The following is a 13,410-nucleotide window of genomic DNA, read 5'->3' as shown; positions in this document are numbered from 1 at the left end:
GAAAAAAAAAAAGTGGTAGTAGGCAGGCAGGCTCGAACCTGTGACGCGAAGACGAAAAAGAAAATGAAAGAAAAGCTGAGATCTTACTGCTACGCTACGACGCGAGAGGAAGTGAAAAGCGTTCAAATTTATCGATGTCAAATAAAAAAGTTGACTTCAAGTGAATAAGTTAAGAATCACGCAGGCTCAGAAATGAAGGTTGGCTGCAAGCCAGTTTCTGCTGCATTTTGCTTCCCTACGATGTTGGAGAAAACCAGCTCCCCCGAAAAAAGGGGAGCTCTCCAAATAAATAGCAATTGTTTGATATGAAGGGTTTCCCAACATTGATTAAAGCTGATTGCCCTCAAGACGTCTCGGCCACGAAGGCCAGACGAGTCAATTTGCTTCGATTAGTTTAGCTTTATTTATACGAACGGACTTATTATTTATACGAAAAAGACCGACAAACAAGCGAAAGAACGGAATAGAGAATTTTAAAAAAAGTCTATTAAAATAAATGTAGAGACGTCTGTTTGCAAATCGTAGATATTATAATCTAGGGAGTATATAAAAAGTTCTAAATAAAGAGTAATGTGATTGAGAGCCTCCCCGAAAAAAAGCTTCTTGCAGACATACAAAAATGCGTCACTTTTTGCCTTTTTTATATATATATATATATATATATATATATATATATATATATATATATATACTAGCGAACATACATAAACACATTTTTGCTTTTATATAGATATAGATTGTTATCACTTTCTTCCATGTTTACATGGCACTACTCCACTTCCTCATCTACCCATTCTTTTATCAGTAAATTCGGTTTAGCGTTTCTGGTAGTGCCAAATCAGGCTGGCTGAAGATACTGGCTTCCTGACTTAAAATGCACTAAGCATTTGTTTTCCCTTCCCTATGCAAAACTTAAGCATGTTTTGCAAAGTCAAAAATAAAAAGAACAATTTTCCCCTACAAAACAACCAAACCAAGGACAATGAATAAATATTTGAAAATATAAATAACTCTTATATCTGAGTTACACTACTTTAACCCAGGCTCTAATTTGAGACCAGAGGGAATGGCTCTTATATCCTGATTTTTATATGCGGATCTCTTATATCCGAGTCACGCTGTATAAAGTTCAGGGCTCTACGGACAAATTTATCTTTAGTTCGTCTTTGAAAACTAACTATTTTTGTTTACTAGATTGAATTCATTAGTCCATTACTTTTGAATATAAAAAAACCCGAGTATATAATATATATATATATATATATATATATATATATATACTCGGGTTTTTTTATATTCAAAAGTAATGGACTAATGAATTCAACGAGGTTGTTAGATAGTGCTCAATAAAAAGAGCTGATAATACTTGTTTATTGTTATATAAACATGCTCACATCCCGCTGCTACAAATAGCCACTTGTTTCAATCAAACAACAGATATCATCAGGCAGCGACTTGACTATTCAAAAGTTCAATGAATAAGATGTGAGCATGTTTATATAACAATAAACAAGTATATATATATATATATATATATATATATATATATAATTATATGAAATCTGCATAAATTAGAAAATATTTAAGTGTATTTTACGACCGGACTACATCAGACGTCCCTGCTAGCTTAAATATTTTTGCAGTTTTAACAAAAGAGCTACAATGATATCAGGATATCTCCAATTATGCTGAACATCCACAGCATACCAACATCAATATATTACATATGAAGGAGGCCACTGTGACATTTCCACAGGTCCTGCTGTATTTTATTAAAACTGCATTAACTTCCGGGCTTTGTTGGGTAGAGACGGGGAATATAACTTTCAAGGTTTTTTTTTTTTTTTTTTTCAATAATTGAATACAAAACAATTGTATATTTGCTGTTAATACCAAAGAATGGTTTAATTAAAAACATATGTCGCAAAAGATTAAAAAAAATCAGACCAAAAATTTAAACGATTGTTTCAATTTGAAAATACAAACACAAAAAGTAAACTTCCCTGTACAATACAGAGCAGTGCATATTTATTTATAAACTAGCAAGGAGACCCGACGTTGCTCAGGATTGAATGATGATCAATGAATGTTTCACACTCATATTTTTATTGCCATCGAAATCAGTGAAATCGTCCATTTTTCAATCAAATCTCAAGTTATTGACCCATCGCAATGCACTAGGTGTGTCAGATATTTTGTGAAAAATATTGAATAATTCCACCCCATCTTTCCAAGCTTATAACTCCTCGAAAAATGTAATTCAAGCCCTAATTTTTCTTTACAATTAAAAGAGCAAGGACCAAGGTTTCATTAAAAAAAAAAACATTTTTTTTTTTTTTTTTTTTTTAAAAGGTTTTAAACTTCGGACTTTACAGGTAAATTTCTAAAAAAAAAAAAAAACACTACTTTTTTGTTTTAAATTTGAATATATTTATTGATCATTTATCTTCAATTTGTGATATATAAAACTGGTGAGTAAATTATTTACTTTTTAATAGGGGGCGGGGGCGTAAAAAAAACAAAAAAATATATATATACAAAGTTTATTGGAAAGAGCATAAGATTTCACATTGACCCTGAAAATATCGTAAAAATTGAATCAATAAAAAAATTTTGATAGATTTTTAAAGTTTAAAAATTGTAAAATACTGAGCTCGTAAAATTCCATTAGTTTCATTACTGTTTTAAAAAAATATATATATATTTCTATTACTTTTAAAACAACTTTAATAGTTTATTTTGGAAGTATAATCCATAAAGAAAATAAACAACCCACTTTCAACAGAGAAATTACGAGATTTTTATATTTTATTCGCAGTTTCGTGTTAGGCGTGTCAAATTCCTACAAAAATTCTGATACACCTAGCGATGCACTGGAAAGAAACTCCACATGCCTCTCTGCAGGAATTTAATCGACAATACATTAGTCTACATTGCACTGTAGAGAACCTGTTGATTTTACAAAAATCATTTTTAGATACAACGTCTTGAATTAAAGTTTAATATGCAAAAGTTACATATCAGGGTTCAATTGTGCTCTAAACAGAAACCTTCATTTCATATGCACCGTTATATATATATAAAGGCAAAAAGTGACACGTTTTTGTATGTCTGCAAGAAGCTTTTTTTCAGGGAGGCTCTCGATCACATTACTCTTTATATAGAACTTTTTATATACTCCCTAGATTATAATATCTACGATTTGCGAACAGACGTCTCGACATTTATTTTGATCGACTTTTTTAATATTCTCTATTCTGTTCTTTCGCTTGTTTGTCGGTCTTTTTCGTATAAATAAGTCCATTCGTATAAATAAAGCTAAACTAATAAAAGCAAATTGACTCGCGTGGCCTTCGTGGCCGAGACGTCTTGAGGGCAATCAGCTTTAATCAATGTTGGGAAACCCTTCATATCAAACAATTGCTATTTATTTGGAGAGCTCCCCTTTTTTCGGGGGAGCTGGTTTTCTCCAACATTGTGGGGAAGCAAAATGCAGCAGAAACTGGCTTGCAGCCAACCTTCATTTCTGAGCCTGCGTGATTCTTAACTTATTCACTTGAAGTCAACTTTTTATTTGACATCGATAAATTTGAACGCTTTTCACTTCCTCTCGCGTCGTAGCGTAGCAGTAAGATCTCAGCTTTTCTTTCATTTTCTTTTTCGTCTTCGCGTCACAGGTTCGAGCCTGCCTGCCTACTACCACTTTTTTTTTCTCTCAAAAAACATCTGGGTAACGCCGGGCACCTCCGCTAGTAATATTACAAAAATTACATTAACTCCCGGGTGACGCCGGATATGGACATTCAAGGCTGTTTAGCAATCGAATACCAGAATATTGTAAACGTGTAGTTTATTAAAAATTTAAAAAGAAAGAAAAAAAGTTTAATTGACGATAATATAACACTAGCAAACGTTAAAAGATTGTTTAGTTTTCACATTCAAACCAATACAAACTAAATCAACTATAAATGTGTATTTATATATAAATATCCGTCCTGTTACACCAAAGTCTTACTGACCAACAAGGAGGTATTTAGTTCTCTCACAAGAAATGTGAAACCAAAGTTGGAAAGTCGAATTAAGTCAGCGCCCCAAAAGAGGGGGCACTCTGACCTGCAAAAAAAAAAAAAAAAAAAGTGCCTGGGCACTCCCGTCGGCATTTCCCAATAAGGGTGCTTCAGGCCGTTAGCAATGAACTAACCCCTTCTCAAAGAGAGAAGGCAAAGCCTGTGATGGTGAACCTCCTAGAACTGCACAGGAACAGCATTACATCGCAATCAATGGGGAACAGGTCATTACAGAAATGATCTAATCGAGGTTTCCTAATGGAGCCAGTAACACCCACCAGAAGGGCGTTGGCCAAATTTATCATATAGGAGGCCCTTAAGATCCTTGGAGAGGGCGGGGAGACTTAAAGCTTTCAGTAACATTAATATCTACGGAACATTCTAACAGCCACAGACATGCAGAGTAGGATCGAGGCAGCCCACTCTGCCTTTGTCTGACTCAACTGTTGCATATTTAAAAATCATGCATCATGGTCTTTCATGCAATAATTCTCTTCACTCTTTTATGGGCTTGCAAAACCTGGACACACTTTACGTAGAAGAGAGGTAAAAATGGTAGAACACTTCCAGCAACTGAAAGACAAATCTTTAATATCTCTTTGGAAAGCTGCACCACCAACATGGAAGTGCTGGACAAAAGTAGTGTCGAGGCCACCATTTATCCACCACCACCACCTCTGTGCGACAGGACACGCCCACAGAAATGAATCCCTTCAAGCTCTCCAAGAAAATCCTATATGGTGAGATTCCCATCAGACCCTGAGGAGCACCTAAAATGTGCTACAAGGATTAACTAAAGACATCTGCTCCTCCTCGTAGAGGGAAAAACTGGCACGGACTGAATAACATCGAGGAGAACAATATATAGTCGAACCATGGACTTGGAGGAAGAATGAAGAAGAAATGTGTCGAAGGTGGAGAGAGCACTATAAAAATGACCCCAATCTCTTTCCCCTGTCCACGGCTATTCCACCACTGTCAAATGGAAACCTCAACCATGAAGATTGGGACTCATAACAAAAGCTACAAGGATTAACTAAAGACATCTGCTCCTCCTCGTAGAGGGAAAAACTGGCACGGCCTGAATAACATCGAGGAGAACAATATATAGTCGAACCATGGACTTGGAGGAAGAATGAAGAAATGTGTCGAAGGTGGAGAGAGCACTATAAAAATGACCCCAATCTCTTTCCCCTGTCCACGGCTATTCCACCACTGTCAAATGAAAACATCAACCATGAAGATTGGGACTCATAACAAAAGCTAATACTAGGACACTAATAGGAGTCAACAAAAATATATTGCTTGTCAATTTCTTACTCCCATGAAACTTTCTCCTTCGGAGAAATCCGGTTCGACCCGCCTAGGATGAGTGCCGCTTGATAACAGTATAGTGCATAGATATTAAGATTATGAAATAACTTTTCTCACCAATCTTCACCAAAGGTCTTTAATAAAGAGGGTACTTTAAGAACTGATCTCGAGATTCACTTACGCTATGTAAGTTTACAGTTAGCACGACAGCAGTTGATATTGCATAAGAAATCCGTATTGCTTGTACTTTGCTTTTGCTGAGGTCATTGACAACTTATTGCGTCATGCATTTTTACGTTCAGCAGAAAAATTAATTTTTGATTCTACATAAATTTGAACAGGATATCCAAAACGTCACTGAAGGATTTTGAATTTAAATATTCTTTATTTTTGAAGATATTTTTCTAATTTTCTAAGACATATTTAATGCAATGTAATTAAGGGAAATTTTTAAAAATTGCAAAATTCAAACACTATTTATAAAAAATGGTTTAAATGTTGCCCATTTTTAGCTTTGTATATTTGTGCTCTTTCCAAACTATTATTCATGACAGAATCTCTGGATTGCGATTGAACTTCTTTAAAACTCGGACTTGATAACCCTGACTTTTTCTTGTGGGGGTATCCGAAAGAAAGAGTCTGTTAACAGCCCCCCCCCAACCCTGCAAGAATTGGAGAAAAACATCAGGAGCGAAATAAGGGAGTTTAATCGCAATCCATGGAAACATTTAAAAGACATTACTTTCATAAATAAAAATGGTTTGAATTTTGCATTTTTCAAAAACATTTTTCAAAAACATTTTTCAATGTCTTATTCAGATTCAAATTACAGAAAGGTATCATAAAAAAATAAAGAATCTATTGACGTTGGAAACCTTTCAGTGACTTTATTTATTTATTTTTTTTTTACATAGGCATCACCACATTATCAAGGCCAAGAGGCCACTCAAGGATAAGGGTTAAAGAGTGTACAGTAGAAATTGGACAATATAGTAATGAAAATTTGGTAAATTTGATAACTTATATGGAACAGCTCATCAAGAACTTATTTACGTTAGACTTGAAGACAACCATATTGTAGTCAGCAGGAAAACGAAAGACAATTCCACAGGCGTGCAGTTCTAAGAAAGAAGCTTTGTTCATGGAATCTACGTTTAGGTTTAGCCACAGATAAAGAGTGGGAGGAATTATTGATAGTGTGTACAGCTAGACGAGTGTTTCTTGTGAAAGTTTGGTGAGGGGGGACCATAGATTGAAGCTCAGTCGAACACTTTCCATGAAAATAACGATACATCAGAGACAAACTCGCAACATCTCTTCTGTGAGATAGAGGTTGCAAGGAAGAGAAAAGGATATCTCCTACGAGGCTACGAAGTCTATTTTGAACTCTATCTAACTTTTTGGACACCCTGTAGTAGCGAACTTGTGTGTGTTAATGTATAACTCTCTTCCAGACTAACCCTAACCCTAAACCACTGGACCTATCATAACCAAACCTGGTATGATGGTGGTCCCCCACGTAGGGATGGTGTGCATCATTTTTCAAGGTCATGGTCATAGCCTGTGTGTGTGTGTGTGTGTGTGTGTGTATATATATATATATATATATATATATATATATATATACACATTCCTACAGCCGCACCGGCGCACCATTGGACCATTCGTGACCAAACCTGATACAATGATTTCCGACCTATGAATGGTGCCCACCACTTTTCAAGACGAAGGTCAGTTATCTTTAATGCGGCTGTTCATAAACTCTCCCATGGCGCACACCATGTTGGATTCATCACAATCCCATCATGGCGCCAGCCAACTTTTTTGTGAATTTGAACCAGATCGTTCTCCTTCACCCCACCCTCACCCCCTCAACCAATTAAACAAATGTTAACCATTGTGATTCGTTGTGATTCTTATGTGTAACAATATGTGTCAAATTTAATCTGTTTGCTTTCATAAAAGTGTTTGAGACTAAATAAATGGGATTCTTTGTAATTGTTTCAATTTTTGTGTGTAACAATATACGCGTCAACTTTGATAAAATCTATTTGCTTTAAAGTTCATAGTTGGATTTCAGTCACTTCAGAGGGTTGCTAAATTTTTTTTAAACACTTTAAGAAATAGTTTCTCTTACAACATCCACTTACTGCAAGTGAATATCGAGCGCGGGTATCTTTGCTAGCACATACACACACACACACACACACACACACATATATATATATATATATATATATATATAGCTTGAGTTCCTTTAGCCATACTTGAAACCGAAACCAAAATTTATTAAAATTCTTGATAAAATTATTTATAAAAAAGTAGATCACAGGAGTTCCATCAGCTGTAATCGAAATCAAAACCAAAACTTATTCATAATTCTTGATAAAATTATAAGAAAATAAATGATTGGAGTGCCATCAGCTATAATCAAAACCAAAACTTATGAAGAATTCTTTGTAAAATTATTTATAAGAAATGGTAATCCATAATTAAACAATAGTCACTCGGATGTAACCGTGACACACAAAATAACATGCTATCGTATTAATATGTAGTGTTAAGTCATAAAATCCAAGCTCTTTTCCTACTACTAACCCTAAGTACGGGTGGCAACTAGAAAAATATAGCGATTACATGTGATTTTATGATTTTGCTGATTGGCCTTAGAATTAGTCCTTAAAAAGTTATAATGTACCGAAATAGGATCAGTTTACATTACATTTATATGCACAACTGAACCACCATTCTAAAATAACGTTTCAGTGTGCTCACACATAATCGCCTAAAAAAAGTAGAATCTCGGAGTTTACGATATTTTAAATGTACATGAAAGTTTTTTTTTTTTTTTTTTTTTTTTTTTTAAGTTAACAAACTTGTCAATGATGCCTTTCCAAAGTTTTGATCAACTTGAGATTTTCATCTATATCTTCACTTGTGCCAAAACCAAACAAAATATAAGAAAACCTGAAATATTTCCAAGGATATGGTGATCATACTAAACCAACTAAGAAAAAAAATTTCCAATCAAGTTAAATTTTTGATATGAAAGTCCCAATAGATATCACATGGCCATTTATCAAATGGGTGCGAAAAGCTTTTTAAAATCAATGATCTTGAATAGGCAAGTGACCTGGAATATTTACTTTGCTCACAATAAAACATACATAAAAACAAATTAAATTATGTTTGGAGAGTCTGAGGATTTCCTTGTGTCTAATAAGGTGCCATAAAACTTTAATTATTTCAGAAGAAGCCATGACAAACATACCAATGTACAGTTGGCAGAATTAACCCCCCACCCTCACCCAGAGCATTTAAAATTTGTTAGTAACCGTATGAATTCCTTCAGATGAGGGCACATATCGATTTTAGCAAATCGATGCTAAACGATTACAAAGGCAATAGCGAAGTTATAAATGACAGATAAATAAAATAAATTATACTCTGCTAAGCAATGTTAAATCTGTAAATGAGATTTCTAACTCATTCTGTGGCCCTTCTCGGTCATGTGTTGTAAAGGAACACCTTCTAATAATAATAAACACGGTTAGGCTGGTCTGCTTCATACTTGATACAATATAGTAGCCTTCAAATCTAATGTAAACAAATTTTTGTTGAGCCGTCCCCATAGATAATAAAATTCTACCCAATATACACCATCATGGGTTACGACACTATCACCTTACATCCATTAACCCTTATCCTTGAGTTTCCTTTGGCCTTTGATTAGTTGTGACTCCCAAGTAAAAAAAAAATAGATAAATAAATAAAATAAAAATTTAAAAAAAATAACAAAACTGACGGCAGAATCTCTCACCTAAGCAACAATGATTTATATTTATCTATTATAGAAATGAAAATGTAGACATTATAGTGAGCTATACAGATGTACCTTTTTTTATTAATACTAATATATATATATATATATATATATATATATATATATATATATATATATATATCTCTTAGGAGGTATATTTGGTTACAAAGCAGGGGAAAAAAGTGCTCAATACAAACAAAAAAAAACACTGTGCTTGTTTCATTTTTTATTTATAAATTTTAAAGAATCGGTTCGGATACCGATTCCGATACCCAAAAAGTTCCGATTTTTACGATTCCTGATTCTGATTCGGATTAATCGTCCCAACACTAATATATACATACACACACATGCACACATTCCTCCACTCTTCAATACACTACTCGTCTACAAGAACTTTTCATCTTTTCTTTATCCCTGGTTATTTTTTGAAGAGATTCCAGAGGACATTTTATTGAACTATTGGATTTCGCTGAGTATTCTTTTTCTTATAATTTTCCTATAAACTTTTATTTTCATCCCCACCCCAAATAAAAACTTTTTTTGCAACTGTTTTCAAAAATTGAGCTAACCAGCAAAAATAGATTTCTATCTATACTAAACTTTTGCTAATGTTTTTTTTTTTTTTTTTTTTTTCCTCTGAGGAGAAAAGCCTATCTTTGAAACTCCATGAAATAAGGAACTTTTCACATTTATCTCGTATTCCTTAATTTGAATAAAATATTGTAAATTTTAATTCTACAATGCGACGTCTTCTGCTTATATGTGCATGCAAAGTGAGACATTGTGTATCACAGAGAAAATTGGCAAGATTTCAAATAACGGTCATAAAAATTGGTCGTGAAAATAATCCTCACCAACATATTTTTCCTGTCGATATAAAGATTGAACCTCAAACAAATAGCAAGAGAAATATTTACTGTTATATAAATAAACATAACCCTATCGGTTTGTGTTTATTTTTCCTCGAGGAAATTGACACATATGGTTTTCTTGCACTTAGAAATGAAAAAAATAAACCTGACCATGTTTTTGCAATTTTCGAGATGAGGATTAAAAATTCTGATTATTCTAATAACGGTTCACAGCTTCGATATTATTCTTAGAACGTTTGGTGAACTCTGGAATCTGTATAGAATTTCAAACAGAACCTGTGACGCAGTGGATAAAAGTGCTAATTAATAATCGTTTTTTACATGAGCCTGAAAAGCACTCTGGATGTAGTCCCAATGAATTTGTATTTGAGTCAAATATTAACACTATCAGTTTTGAATAACAAAATACAGTACAGTATATAATACACACATATATAATCAAATAACATTATAACACTGTAAGGCAGGGCAAATACCATAATCAGGGGCCCCGGAAAAACATTGTATTCCATATCGTGACCTGAAAAAGCCGTATACTGGAGTTCTACTGTTTGTTTATAAAAAAAAATTTGCACTTGTTTGGTCTTTAAACCGTTAAACTTTAAATTTTACATCAAGAGTGCTTTTAACACACTTTTATCATTTAAAACATATCTATGTTTTGGAATTTTCGAGATGAGGATTGAAAACTGATTATTCTAATCACGGTTCTCATCTTCAATATTATTCTAAAAACGTTTAGATGAACTCTGGAATCGGTAAAGAATTTCAAACAGAACCTGTAACACAATGGATAAAATTTCTGTTTAATGACCGTTTCTACATGAGCCAAAAAGGCACTTCAGACTCATTCTGAATATAATTCAAACTAGCCTGAGTGCCCAGCGTTGCCCGGGTGGTGTGTGTTGAGCAAAAAAAAAAAAAGTGCTATTAGGCGGGCAGGCTCGAATCCGTACCATGGAGGAGGAAAAGATGAAAAAAAAATATGACATCTTTGCTGTTGCGTCCATCGCCAAACTGGAAGTAACGTAGCCTTTAAATTAAGGTTAGAACAGTCAAAAAGAGGCGATGACTTTCGAAAATATCGACAAAACAAAAAAAAAGCGATCCCTTCCCTGTAGGAAAGTGCTAAGTTGAGGGTGAAGGAATTAATATTTTTGGCTAATTTTTCGATATTTGTCGTCGAAAGGGTCGAGCTTCAAAATGATATTGATCTCGTGAAAATACATCACCTCTGTCGAAAGTTTTAAGCAGATATATAAACATACATACATACATACATTTAAACAGACAGGTGAGATTTATATTGTAGATGAGTTTGTATTTGGGTCGAATACTAACATACCGTCAGTTTTGAATGATGAATTATCTACATAGGAAACTAACAACCAGTGATATAATTAAGATAAATCTAAATGCCTTGTAGGCAGTGAGGAAAACTTGATGGAAGCTGAATTAAAGTAAAAGACACCTGGAGACGATACAGTTACATTTAAACATCGATGTAGTGATGTGATATTCATTTGCCACGACTGTTATGACAATAAACATGTCCCTATGGCTTTTCTTGGAACTGACCAATAACAAAATAGCAAACCCATTCCAAGAGAAATATGCACTGTTGTATAAGTAAATATAGCCCTATCGGTTTGTGTTTATTTTTCCTCTGGGAAACTGACGCACGTGGATTTCTTGAACTTAGAGATGAAAAAATAAACCTAGTCATAAACATCGGAGAAAGACATGCCAGGCATTACCATCAACAGTACATAAAAGAAAAGAAAAAAAAACAAAACAAATATTCCTTGAAGATTTTGTAATGGATCGAATATATTGTAGGGCTCTACTGTGTTTGTTTATTAAAAAGAAAACTGTTAAACTTTAAATTTTATATCAAGAGTGCTTTTAGCAGACTTTTCTCATCTCTATATAAATAAAATGAACTCATTTTTTCCCCCGTATGATTTTGACATTAATAGGATTAAAAATCAAGATATTTCATGCAAATATAATATGCACAAACGGCAGAACAATATCTGAGGTGTGTTATAGGCTTATTATTTCTCAAATTCCTCGATAATCTTAGATTTCTATACTTTTTCTGCTGAGAAGTCACGGCCAAAATCGGTTAAGATCAATGGAAGTGGTAAAATATTTTCTCTCTAATAAATTCCTCCTCCCCCTGCCACCACTTAACACCGTTTGGGGATCGTTCACAAGGAACAGTTGAGAAGAGAACACCGGTTTGGCTTCGTAGTTCTTTCATGTGAAGTTATTTAAAATCACTAAACTAAGCTGCAGTGCTCTGTGGCGTAGTGGTTAGCGTGCTGGACAATTCACATTATATTTTCACGTTCGCGCCGACCTACCGTAGTCGTTTTTTTTTTTTTTTTTTTTCTAAACAACTGGAATGGACTTTTCTTGGTGGCCGAACTGTTAACGTTGCAGATTTTTTTTTTTTTTTTTTCACTTTATTTTCCTACTTTTACTCATGACTCCGGGTTTGATCCTTCCTACTTACCTACCATAACATTTTTTAAAACTCCCCCCCCCCCGTCCCGGAAACAAACACTCGGGCAACGCCGGGTACCCCCGCTAGTTTAAAATAATACAGTAAAACCCCGGGATACAGCATTAAAAATTAATAACAAAAAAATAATAATAATAATAATAATTGCAAGCAAGCTACGAAAGATTAATGCAAGCAACAGTAAACGTAGTCACTAGTTTTGTCTTTTCTGCACCAGCCTCTCGAAGCAAAGGTTCTCAAGTCCTTTCGCCACCCTTACTCAAGGCACGCCTCCATGCTGGTTTATCTTCGGCTAGCTCCTCCCACCCATTCACATTGATGCCAAGAGGGATCAGGTCCCGTTTGGCCACGTCTATTAAGCGCAGCTCTGGGCGACCGCGGCTTCTTGTTCCATTTCCCAGTTCGCTGTAGAGGATATATTCAGGGAGACGGCCATCGGGCATTTTGCGCAGGTGTTCAAGCCATCTCGATCATCGGATCTTGAGTGTCTGGAATAAGGAGCAGCTTAATATCAAATATACCAAGCCTCAAAGGTAAAGAAGATGAAAAGAAAATAACAATTCATTCTGACGATAATCGGATTCACCTATATAAAGCGTTTGAGATGAGGATTAAAAATTCTGATTCTAATAACGTTTCACAGCTTCGATATTATTCTTAGAACGTTTGGTGAACTCGGGAATCTGTATAGAATTTCAAACAGAACCTGTGGCGCAATGCATAAAAGTGCTAATTTTTAATCGGTTCTATATGAGTCAGAAAAGCACTTCAGAATCATTCTGGATGTAATCCTAATGAGTT

General features: G+C 34.4%; 1 protein-coding gene across 1 annotated transcript in view; it reads left to right on the top strand.

The window, feature by feature from the left end:
* The window catches only part of LOC145265356 (carbohydrate sulfotransferase 11-like), a 208,174-nt gene that overhangs the window by 92,864 nt on the left and 101,900 nt on the right, over positions 1 to 13,410 (top strand). The window lies entirely within an intron of this gene.

Source organism: Euprymna scolopes, chromosome 40, assembly GCF_053919585.1.
Source record: "Euprymna scolopes isolate OS-2025 chromosome 40, ASM5391958v1, whole genome shotgun sequence".
Classification (NCBI taxonomy): Eukaryota; Metazoa; Mollusca; class Cephalopoda; order Sepiida; family Sepiolidae; genus Euprymna; species Euprymna scolopes.
Note: the sequence above shows the minus strand (reverse complement) of the source record. Positions and strands in the feature narration are given on the sequence as shown.